The sequence below is a fragment of the Bubalus bubalis genome, chromosome X (genome assembly GCF_019923935.1).
Source record: "Bubalus bubalis isolate 160015118507 breed Murrah chromosome X, NDDB_SH_1, whole genome shotgun sequence".
Lineage (NCBI taxonomy): Eukaryota > Metazoa > Chordata > Mammalia > Artiodactyla > Bovidae > Bubalus > Bubalus bubalis.
This window is the reverse complement of record NC_059181.1, coordinates 69,569,247-69,582,050: the sequence shown is the minus strand read 5'-3', so window position 1 is coordinate 69,582,050 and position 12,804 is coordinate 69,569,247. Positions and strand designations below refer to the sequence as shown.

The window sequence follows — 12,804 nt, the reverse complement described above, 5'->3', positions numbered from 1 at the left end:
AAGGATACTGGAGTGGGTTGCCATTTCCTTCTCCAGGGGATCTTCCCAACCCAGGGATCAAACCTGGATCTCCTGCACTGCAGGCAGATTCTTTACTGACTGAGCTACAAGGAAAGCCCAAGGCATTTCTAAAAGCAGTGATTTCACCAATCCATAAAACTCATACAGTAAGTCTCCTACATATGAATCTTCAAGTTGGGAACTTTCAAAGATGCAAGCATGTGTTCCAACAACATCAGGCATGAGTGAAATTGAGGTTTGCCCTCCATCTTCTACTGCTGAATATCCTTCAGCTCTGTCATCTTCCACCTTCTCTCCCTCCTCCAGTCAGTAACTCTTCTTACCTGTTCTCTTGATGGCAGCCCCTGTATGACACTTACTGTACTGTCCTACTGTTCTTTCCAAGGTACTGTATTGTAAAATTGAAAATGTCTTCTCTATCTTTTGCATTTGTTTTTTATGTATTATTTGTGGGAAAAGTATTATAAACCTATTACAGTAAAGTACTATATAGCTAGCTGATTCTGTTAGTTGGATACTTAGGTTAACTTTGTTGGATGTACAAACAAATTGGACTTACAAACGTGCTCTCAGAAAATAATTCGTTTGTATATAGGGGACTTACTACACTTCTCTTTCTCATTTATTCTGCTCTAATGTGTATAGCTATTATCCTTCTTACGCATTTCAAACTGCAAACTTGACCAAATGTAATGCTCTCATGTGCTGAAGGAAATCTGTCAGATGAAAGACAGGCGCAACCTAATTTTCCCACCGTGATTTCAATCCAAGCACACATAGCACTTTTACAAATTGTGTAGAGGAACTCTGACCAGAGGAATGCAAAGTATCTATTAAGCATTAGCGTGATGATTCATACTCTATAGAAAGAGGTACCCTTAATCACACTGCTTTTACAGACAGAGAAACTGAAAACGGGAAATTTTGCTGTCTTGTTCAGGTTATACCCCAAACCAGTCCCAAAGGAGCACATCTTGAAGCTCATGTATGTAACTGGTGCCTGCAGAAAGTATGATTTAGAGTTCTAAATCAGGTGTAGATGTCTTAAGTTCTTTCTTTTGTTTCTTCTTGGATAAATAAACATAGACATGGGTGGGGGAGGATGAGGGGGCATTGCAGAGATAAGGAAGACATGAGGGGATAACCAATATTATCAGGAGATGAACTATCTTAAAACTTTTTTCCTCTGATTTTGTTTTTTGTTGTTGTTGTTGTTATTGTTGTTTATTTTAAATTTTATTTTATTTTATTTTTTTGACTTCATAATATTGTATTGGAGAAGGAAATGGCAACCCACTCCAGTGTTCTTGCCTGGAGAATCCCATGGATGGAGAAGCCTGGTAGGCTGCAGTCCATGTGGTCGCACAGAGTTGGACACGACTGAAGCGACGCAGCAAAAGCAGCAATATTGTATTGGTTTTGCCATAAATCAAAATGATTTTTACACAGAGTTCTGTAACCAGGTGGGTCAGATATTATACCACTGAGCTTCTAAACTTATATATGTTAGATTACAACTAATTCTTTCTGTAATATAGCCATAGATTGTGCTCTGAATCTGGGACATACATCCTGTAATACCAAAGCCTTGGTCTTAAGGGAAAAAAATGATTCACTAATATAAATATAGTTCTACTTTTTCTTCCGATGGTTGGTGCATGCATGCACAGTTGTTCCAGTCATGTCTGACTCTTTGCAACCCTATGGATGTAGCCTGCCAGACCCATCTGTCACTGGGATTATCCAGGCAAGAACACTGCAGTGGGTTGCCATTTCCTTCTCCAATGCATGCAAGTGAAAAATGAAAGTGAAGTCGCTCAGTCGTGTCAGACTCCTAGGTACCCCATGGACTGCAGCCTACCAGGCTCCTCCCTCCATGGGATTTTTCAGGCAAGAGTACTGGAGTGGGTTGCCATTGCCTTCTCCAGGGTTTTTTTTTTTTTTTTTTTTTCCTAGGAAAGACTCAGACACACAGGAATGGCCTAACCAGGCTAAAATACTTTTTGTGTTACATCAGCTTAAATGTAAATGTAGATAGTGAGTCTCTGTTTAATGCAAAACACAATGTATTTTCTAAATCGGTTTTGTATATTCAGGTTTAGTGTGGGCTATTTTATCTCCCTCAAGTAAATAAGCCCCATGAGGGCAGAAGCTTTATCTTATATGACTCCTATTATTATCCATACTACACTGAAAAAGTAGTCATCACACCATATAGATTGGTTAAAGAGAATTAAAGTACTTCATCTATACTTTCTATGATCTCTTTTTTTAAATCCATTTTTATTTCTCATTTTATGTGTTATACTCTCTTATTTCCTAGTTTACTCAGCCCAAACTTAATAAAAGGACAACCTATTTCAAAATTGGTACAACTTGATTCCTTCTGCTGTAAACTCTGTTGATTTCAAATGGAAAGGGTCAAAATAGTGTGATGTGACATTGTCATATAGAGACAGCCTAGTGTAATGGAAAAGGCTTTGACAACCAACAAAATTGGGTTTGAAATTTTTTTTTTTACTAACATTTAATTTTAATTTTTTTATTATTATTATTATTTTTTTTTTACTTTACAATATTGTATTGGTTTTGCCATACATCAACATGCATCCACCATGGGTCTACACGTGTTCCCAATCCTGAACCTCCATCCCACCTCCCTCCCCATACCATCTGTCTGGGTCATCCCAGTGCACCAGCCCCAAGCTTCCTGTATTCTGCATCGAACCTGGACTGGCGATTCTTTTCTTATATGATATTATGCATGTTTTAATGCCATTCTCCCAAATCATCCCCCTCTCCCTCTCCCACAGAGTCCAAAATACTGTTCTATACATCTGTGTCTCTTTTGCTGTCTTGCATACAGGGTTGTTACCATCTGAACAAGACAGTTGTAAAACGTTGAGTAAGTTATTTAATTTCTTTCACATTGCTTTTCTCCATCTATAAGATGGGGGGAGATAATAAAGTTATTATTAAGAAGTAAGAGTTATTGCCCAATGCTTAGTGCACATCATAAGTGCACAATAAATAATAATCATTTTTATTTTTGATAGTAGAGAACTCAAAAGCAAAGTTAGGGCTTGTAGTAGATAGGCTTTAAAAATTGGTTAATCGTAGGCTATAGGTAGCTTATTAATTATTTAGCAGTTTTTTCTGGAGTCATTACTAAGAAGATACATGATTTTGATTAGGGCATTAGTTCCTTGAGGAGAAAACAGCTCAAGGATAGCCTGAATTTGATGTTAACCCTTAGACCACAGAGTTCACAGCTTGAGCTTTGAGGAGGATTTTGGAACCACTAAATGTATATCTAAACTCATAAATCATATTGGAAAATTCTAATTATTTTTCCTTTCTTATAAAAACTAGACTGGTCTCCCAAAATTGTAATAATAGAAGAAAGAGAAAGACTCAGAATTTTTCATGAGGATAATGAAATCAACATGCTTAAGAGTGAGATTGAGCAAATCAAAATTAACTTATATTCCAAAATGAATTTTTCAAATCTTAAAAAGGGTAATGTGAAATTGAAATCTTATTTTGAAAATACACTATTAGACAATCCATCTTTTTTAATGAAAATGTTAAAACTTAATGGGAAAAGAGAATAAACTATGATTGCATAAGAGTATTGTCCATTCTTTGGCCCAATATGACAAGAGAGTTAATGCACAAATTCATTACTAGATTAGAGTTAAAATTTCCAAGGCAGTATCATAAGTCTTTGGAAATGAGTTTACTAGGATGATTCACCTTTCATTTTCATTTCATATCAAAATATTTGCTTCAAGTTCACAAATATGTGACTAAATGAAAAGGCTGGGGAAAAGACTGCATCTCTATCCAATGTATTAAAGCATCCTGCATATTGGGGATCACACTGCATTTGGATAGGAGCCGGCATGATTAACCATAATGGCATGTTTTCCAGATATTTGTTTAGCATAAGTTTTTATTCTGGCTCTATATGTTTTTCCCAAGTCCCAGTCAAGGAGCAACTTATAACCCAGGTTAATCAACCTTAACATCTCTTCCTTATTGAATGATATCACAGGGATTTTCAATTTACTGATTCCCAGAGGTCAAGGAGCTTTAAATTTCCTCAGCGATTTTTTTCCCCTAGAAAAGGCTCAGATACACAGGTGACATTTCTTAATGTTCAGTTAATACAACTGTAATTTTGAATCAAGATGCTTATTAACAGGTAATTCTATGTAAAATATATTCCAGGCCTTCTTCTGTGAATTCTGAGAAATAGCACTCTTGTCTCTGCTGATTGCAAAATGTCTTTACAGTGCTTTGCTTAGTCAAATTTCATGGTCCAAAATTGAATGAAGTTTACACTATTTTCTGTGACCAAAAGGCTCTTCAAGCAAATGGCCAGAGAAAAGCTGAGCAACTCAAAATCCAGAGGATGATCACACACTCTGTATAACTCAGTCCCAAAAATCTACTTTCCCTAATTAACCCTAATTGTGAAGCTAATTGATAGCTTCACAGTATGTCATATTCTTATTGTGCTTCAGCTAGGTAGAGTATAAACAGAGTGAATTTATCATATCCATTGATGTGAAATTAAAACAATTCATTTTTTTAAGACCTGATAAGATTTGGAAGTCATAGACTTTCAGAGGGAAAGACATTACTGTACCTGATGTCTTTACATGGACTGTGCTTGATTTTGATAATCAAACCGGGTATTTCTATCATCAGTGGCTCTTCCACAGAGAGATTAATGCTAGGTTAAGTGACCAAAATTTCCCTTATTATATTAAGTAAAATTAGTACTACCCAATTTTATGCCTAGCATTCTTAGAAAAAAGAGGTCTACTTGTACTTTTAGAATTAAAAATATTAAGATGAAAGGAAAAAATGATTAACCAACAACAAAACAAGAAAAAAAATTAGATACGAATCAAAATTGGATCAAAAGAGATAGAAACAGATGTTATTAACATTATTATTATGGAAATATCGAGAAAATGGCAAATATATCTTTAGAATATTAAATCAGTAAAATTTTTAGTTATAAAAATTAATAAGGAGCAGGATAATATAGATTTTAAAATCCCCTCTGCACATCCCTACCACCCAAGAAAAAAAAATAGAAATTTCTAAATTATTTTTATACTTACAAATTTAAACTAACCAAGTATATTGGACAAAAACAGGAAGAGAACAACACTGTGTCTACTAAAGAAAAGTTTGCTTATTGGACCCAAGTTATGATCTTCCTTTATCAACATTAACTGAATTATTTGGATAATTATTTAACTTTCCACTGTGAGAGGCATGTATAAGCATAACTTTATGTTTAGAGTACCTCTGATAGAATTTTTAATAAAAGTTATCTAACTTTGTCATATCATTGTGTTTAAAGATAACACCAGTCTTTTGTTTCAGATTCTTTACAAGAATGTCTAGTACATATCCTTGATTCACTAGTATCACAATATATTATTGTCAAGTTGCCAAGAATGTTCATTAGTTTCAAGAACTTCATTTTACAAGAAGAAAACAGAGAAAGAGATTTTCAACTTGTTATAGTAAATTTAGAACACAAATTTTTTCTGTAGTTTGGAGCCACTGTCTTACTCATCTTTGTAATCAAGATGGCTTAATTATATCCATTGATGTGACCTTAATTACAAATATCAAGAAAACATGTCCTTTTGCAGTTTTGAAATTGATTTTTTTTAAAAAATGAAACAAATTGGGTAAATAATAAATCAGTCCATATTGTGAATGTCATTCATTTTCCAGCAGAGTAAAATCTCTTGGAAGAAACAAATATATTGTCAATCATTAAGAAAGGGATTTAGGGACTTTTGACTTGGTAGCAGATATTTGCATATATTTTAGGTACCTAATAAAACAGTAATCATGCTGTCTGAGATACAACTGAGCCTGAATGGGCAGCCTTAGTTTATGCTCTGGTCATAAGTCATCCTTCTAGGTGACCCATATACTGATCACGGCCAATGATTTAAACTTTGGTTTCCTTACTAGGTAATCAGTTAGTGAAGTTCTTGAAAGTGAAAGTGTTGGTTGTTCAGTCCTGTCCGACTCTTTGCTACCTCATGGACTGTAGCCTGCCAGGCTCCTCTGTCCATGGAATTCTCCAGGCAAAATACTGGAGTGGGTTGTCATGCCTACCGTCAAGGGATTTTCCTGACCCAGGGATTGAACCTGGGTCTCCTGCACTGCAGGCAGATTCTTTACCATCTGAGCGACCAAGGTGCATACCCAAATCTCCAGAGTCTATACAGATGATTTTGGTTAAGATTATGCACATCTGATTATTTCTCAAGAAGTTTATCTGCATCTAGCTAATGCAGCTGTTGCTGTAAATGAAAGTGATGTCTGTGAAGTATACTTTCTACTCCTAATCATCTTTCACTGACTATACCAAGAGAGCCTACTTTAATTTTCAAATCTCAGATTATCACCCTCTTATATGATAAACATTAGTTATACCCAAGCCATTAACAATTGCATCCTCTTTGGGATCCACATACCAACAATTCTTATAATATTTAGCTTCCTCACATTTTATCCTAAGCCACATATACCAGTTTTTGCCAGGCAGATAACCTGTAATCTTGATTCTCTTCTCAAATATGGAATCTCCTAGACCTCGGGGCTTTCGTAGTACTCTCTAATGCCTTTAGCTTGGCCAAATTTATGCCCGCTACCCATATGGCAGAAAGTGAAGAAGAACTAAAGAGCCTCTTGATGAAAGTGAAAGAAGAGAGTGAAAAAGTTGGCTTAAAGCTCAACATTCAGAAAACTAAGATCATGGCATCTGGTCCCATCACTTCATGGCAAATAGATGGGGAAACAGTGGAAACAGTGACTGACTTTATTTTTCTGGGCTCCAAAATCACTGCAGATGGTGATTGCAGCCATGAAATTAAAAGATGCTTACTCCTTGGAAGGAAAGTTATGACCAACCTAGACAGCATATTAAAAAGCAGAGACATTACTTTGCCAACAAAGGTCCATCTAGTCAAGGCTATGGTTTTTCCAGTGGTCATGTATGGATGTGAGAGTTGGATGGTAAAGAAAGCTGAGCGGTGAAGAATTGATGCTTTTAAACTGTGGTGTTGGAGAAGACTCTTGAGAGTCCCTTGGACTGCAAGGAGATCCAACCAGTCCATCCTAAAGGAGATCAGTCCTGGGTGTTCATTGGAAGGACTGATGTTGAAGCTGAACCTCCAATACTTTGGCCACCTGATGTGAAGAGCTGACTCATTTGAAAAGACTCTGTTGCTGGGAAAGATTGAGGGCAGGAGGGGAAGGGGACGACAAAGGATGAGATGGTTGGATGGCACCACCAACTCAATGGACATGGGTTTGGGTAGACTCTGGGAGTTGGTGATGGACAGGGAGGCCTAGCATACTGCAGTTCATGGGGTCGCAAAGAGTCAGACACGAATGAGCAACTGAACTGAACTGAAATCAATATGGCACAAAAGCATTCAGTCCATGGCCAGGTCTGTGGTAGTGTTATATCACGGCACTTAGGGTATATCAATTTGCATTTTGAGATTTCTTTTTTTCCCTCAGCACAATAGGAAACAGTGGTAAACCCCAGCAAATTAAGGTTTGCTATGTTATCAGGGCCCTTGGGAGAAGCCTGAATTGTGACCCCAGTATTGAGAGTTTGTGAGTGATTTCAAAATGACATCTTTTTAACATTTCCCAATGAAAAATGCATATGTCTGTTAATCTTCAAGCCTTGATAGACAGTAAAGTGAAATGAGCACTGGACAAAGTGTCACAAGACCTAGAATCCAGCATTTTCTCTGTTACAAACTCACAGTGGTACTTAACCCATTCACTTCAACTATTTGGGCCTCAGTTTTAAAATGCAAACTGACAATCTATGTCACTTCTTTTTTTTTTTTTTTAACACTTTCACTTTATTTTTTTTTTTAATCTATTTTTTTTTTTATTTTTTTAAATTTTATTTTATTTTTAAACTTTACATAACTGTATTAGTTTTGCCAAATATCAAAATGAATCCACCACAGGTATACATGTGTTCCCCATCCTGAACCCTCCTCCCTCCTCCCTCCCCATTCCATCCCTCTGGGTCGTCCCAGTGCACCAGCCCCAAGCATCCAGTATCGTGCATCGAACCTGGTCACTTCTCAAAGCATAAAGCAGTCTTGATGTTCGGGACTAATCCTGTGAATGACAAGATTCAAGTATGCCTCTAATAATTTCATGTTCTCTCACTAGGGTTCTGCTGACTGGTTCTTGGGACCTATGGCATAAGAAGAAGCCTTTGGGGATGTCATTTTAATGAACAAAGGAAATAAGACTCTCTATGGTCGCTCTTCCAGGATTAAGGAAAGGATCAGAAGAAGAATTTAAATTCTCTTCTCAGTTTTAGGTATCTGATTGGTGCCAAAAGTGTCTATCAGAGAAAGACAGAAAGCATGCTTGTTTCTCCTTTTAATTTCAGCTATCTAGTGCAAGGAGATCAAACCACTTAATCCTGAAGGAAATTAGTCCTGAATATTCATTGGAAGGACTCATGCTGAAGCTGAAGTTCCAATACGTTGGCCACCTGATACAAGGAACTGACTCATTAAAAAACACCCTGATGCTTGAAAAGATTGAAGGCAGGAGGAAAAAGGGAAGACAAAAGGATGAGATGGTTGGATGGCATCACCAACTCGACAGATATTCATTTGAGCAAGCTCTGGAAGTTGGTGATGGACAGGGAAGCCTGGCATGCTACAGTCCATGGGGTCGCCAAGAGTCGGACAAAACTGAGTGACTGAACTGAACTGAACCTAGTGTTAAGGGGGATAATTGAGTTCATTCATTCCTAAGAATCCCTAGGTGGAAATTCAGTGAACTTTTTGGAAGAGTCAATGACCCTCATGTGTTTATTCACCTTTACAATGTTCTGTACTATATGTGCTGGCCCCAACAGAATAGATACACTAGATGGTTCCTGTCTCACATAAATGTTACTGTAAACATTAGCAAGGCAGAGTGGTACATGTGTTCACAAGTGCAAAGAAAATTTTTGTAATTAAAAAAATCTTCCTCTGGCACAGACTTCTTGGAAGATGGCATTTATGTATTCCAAATATTCACTAGTATGGAATCTTTCCCTGGGCTAAAAAACTTAAATCCCATCTATGAGATTGGTGCTTTTGCCACCATATCTGAGATTTACAGCAACTAAAACACTCAGAAATATATACTCCTTGCTGAATGACACAAAGCTTTCTAAAAAACAAATGTAGCTTTGCTAGTTGAATAATATTATAACTTTTTTCTTCCTTGGAAATATTATAGCATTATAATATGAAGCCCTTGCACACAACTGTCAACAGCAGAGAAGGGAGAAGGAAAATCATTTGGAATTTAATCTTGGTTCTTGTTGCACTATAAAAATATATAATTTCCTTTCTTTTAATCTTGGGATGCAATTTCTAGTGGTTACATGCTATTGATAGACTCATCACTTAAAATTTGAATGTGAGTGTGTTAGTTGTTCAGCCGTGTCCAACTCTTTGTGACTCCATGGATTGGGGCCTGCCAGGCTCCTCCATCCATGGGATTTTACAGGCAAGAATACTGGTTTGGGTTGCTAGTCCCTTCTCCAGGGGATCTTCCCAACCCAGGGAGTTTGAAATTTTGAAGTTATCTTCATTAATATTTTCTCTTTGAGCATAAAAGAAAAACAACATGCATACTAGAAAACAATTTCACTTACATTTTTTCAAAATAAGTTGTCAATTATAGATGTATAAAATGCAAACAATTCAAAATTATTTTATCTGTTGACTTTATAAATATACTGATTATTTATTCTCATAGATACAGCTTATGTATGAGCAACTGTGTCTGTTATCTTTCTTATTTCCCCCCTCATTAGAAATATGTTTTTTCTTACTGAAATGTTTTGTTTGAAAGAGAATTCTCTATAGCTAACATTTATTATAATTTAAATTATAATTTAGAGTGAAAATATGTAACTTATACAAGCTAATAGGAACACACATTCATGTTGATAAGGGTCTTATTGTTTTCTTATTATAGCTCATTTTGAAAATGTCACAAATTTAATATTTTGGCAGGTAAAAATATCATCTCCAAAGAGTTATAGCAAAGAGTAGATAAAAACAATCCTGAACATTCATATAAGCAACTCTACTTAATACGGAGTTGATTAAATCATGAATGTCCATAAGGCTATTTTTATTCAGTATCAACTGATGGAAACACATTATGAAAAACCTCTCTATGTCAAACTTATATTTCTCCAAGTTCAAAGATTCTTCCTCCTTCCCACCTCAGGTAGCCAACTGTACAATTATTTTTGTTTGTGCAAATACCAAGGAAATGACATACAAGGATGGTCCAGGTTTACTACATCCATGCCACCCTTAGATCTGAGAGTTTGCCCAGAATCTGGTGTAAAGAGGTCAATCGAAGAGATCAAAGGTGAAAGGCACAGATAACAGCTAATATGCATTTAAAAAGTGGAGCTTACCATTTCAACTTCTTTCTGTTTTCTCCATAGATATCCAAATAATTCATTATGAGCCACTCCAACATGGATGCTACTGATCAATTTAAGTTCTTTGTTCTGAGAAAAACTAATCCAATCTCTCTTCACTACAAATCCCTACCAAAAAAAAAAGAAAGAAAGAAAGCACAAGAGAAACAAAGGAGGGATAAAGGTTGGAAGGAAAGAGTAAATAGAAAACAAAATAAAAGAAAGCCAAAAGAAAAATGAAGAAAGCAAGAGAAAAAAGAAAAAAATTATCTGCATTGCCTAACCACTATCATATTGAAAAACATGATAGTGAGATGTCAGAGTGAAATGTGCAAGCCACTCTGAACACTGAACATTTCCGTTTTCCACGGGCAGCTTGAACTAACATTTGTGCATGTTCTCTCTCTCTCTCTCTCTCTCTCTGATTAATGATGCAGGGCTAAAACTATGGGCTACACATACAGTCTGTAAAGCTTTACACTTAACGGAGAAATTCTCATTTCTATTTATAGGACCACAGTGCATTGTCTTTCAATCTTGTGGTTGCACTCAGCTTTGAGACTGTGGTAATACACAGCCTATTTGTGAATGCAGCCTTTTTCTGAAACTAGGTTTCCTTTGGCCACATGCATAGATAGTGGATGACTGTAATCTTTACTGTTATCTTTTCTCACAGACCCTCAACTACTGTGTTCAAGTACCAAAGTGGACACACCCTGTCTAAGAATGTCCCTTCAGTTCAGTTCAGTTCAGTCACTCAGCCATGTCCCACTCTTTGTGACCCCATAAACTGCAGTACGCCAGGCCTCCCTGTCCATCACCAACTCCCGAGTCCACCAAAACCCATGTCTGTTGTGTCGGTGATGCCATCCAACCATCTCATCTTCTGTTGTCCCCTTCTCCTCCTGCCCTCAATCTTTCCCAGCATCAGGGTCTTTTAAAATAAGTCAGCTCTCCACATCAGGTGGCCAAAGTATTGGAGTTTCAGCTTCAACATCAGTCCTTCCAATGAACACCCAGGACTGATCTCCTTTAGGATGGACTGGTTGGATCTCCTTGCAGTCCAAGGGACTCTCAAGAGTCTTCTCCAACACCACAGTTCAAAAGCATCGATTCTTCAGCACTCAGCTTTCTTTATAGTCCAACTCTCACATCCATACATGACTACTGGAAAAACCATAGCCTTGACCAGACAGACCTTTGTTGGCAAAGTAATGCCTCTGCTTTTTAATATGCTATCAAGGTTGGTCACAACTTTCCTTCCAAGGAGTAAGTGTCTTTTAATTTCATGGCTGCAATCACTATCTGCAGTGATTTTGGAGCCCAGAAAAATAAAGTCAGCCACTGTTTCCCCATGTATTTGCAATGAAGTGATGGGACCAGATGCCATGATCTTAGTTTTCTGAATGTTGAGCTTTAAGCCAATTTTTTCACTCTCCTCTTTCACTTTCATCAAGAGGCTCTTTAGTTCTTCTTCACTTTCTGCCATAAGGGTGGTGTCATCTGCATATCTGAGGTTATTGATATTTCTCCCAGGAATCTTGGTTCCAGCTTGTGCTTCCTCCAGGCCAGCATTTCTCATGATGTACTCTGCATATAAGTTAAATAAGCAGGGTGACAATATACAGCATTGACGTACTCCTTTTCCTATTTGGAACCAGTTTGTTGTTCCATGTCCAGTTCTAACTGTTGCTTCCTGACCTGTATACAGGTTTCTCAAGATGCAGGGTTAGGGTTAGTACTTGGATACAATCTCAAAAACGACAGCATGATCTCTGTTCATTTCCAGGGCAAACCATTACAATATCATGGTAATCCAAGTCTATGCCCTGACCAATAACGCTGAAGAAGCTGAAGTTGAACGGTTCTATGAAGACCTACAAGACCTGCTAGAACTAACACCCAAAAAAGATGTCCTTTTCATTATAGGGGACTGGAATGCAAAAGTTGGAAGTCAAGAAACACCTGGAGTAACAGGCAAATTTGGCCTTGGAGTACAGAATAAAGCAGGGCAAAGGCTAACAGAGTTCGGCCAAGACAATGCACTGGTCATAGCAAACACCTTCTTCCAACAACACAGGAGAAGAATCTACATGTGGAAATCACCAGATGGTCAACACTGAAATCAGATTTATTATATCATTTGCAGCCAATGATGGAGAAGCTCTATACAGTCAGCAAAAACAAGACCAGGAGCAGACTGTGACTCAGATAATGAACTCCTTATTGCCAAATTCAGACTTAAATTGAAG

The 12,804-nt window shown here is 37.1% G+C and overlaps 1 protein-coding gene across 8 annotated transcripts in view; it reads right to left on the bottom strand.

Moving 5' to 3' along the window:
• Positions 1-10,988, bottom strand: part of GPR174 (G protein-coupled receptor 174) — a 38,133-nt gene extending 27,145 nt beyond the window's left edge. For all 8 annotated transcript variants that reach the window (XM_025277195.3, XM_006067011.4, XM_025277197.3 and 5 more), the window contains exon 1: positions 10,547-10,988. The gene's annotated coding sequence lies outside the window, so the exon portion shown is untranslated. The remainder of the gene's footprint in view (positions 1-10,546) is intronic.
• Between the last annotated feature and the right edge of the window lie 1,816 nt (positions 10,989-12,804).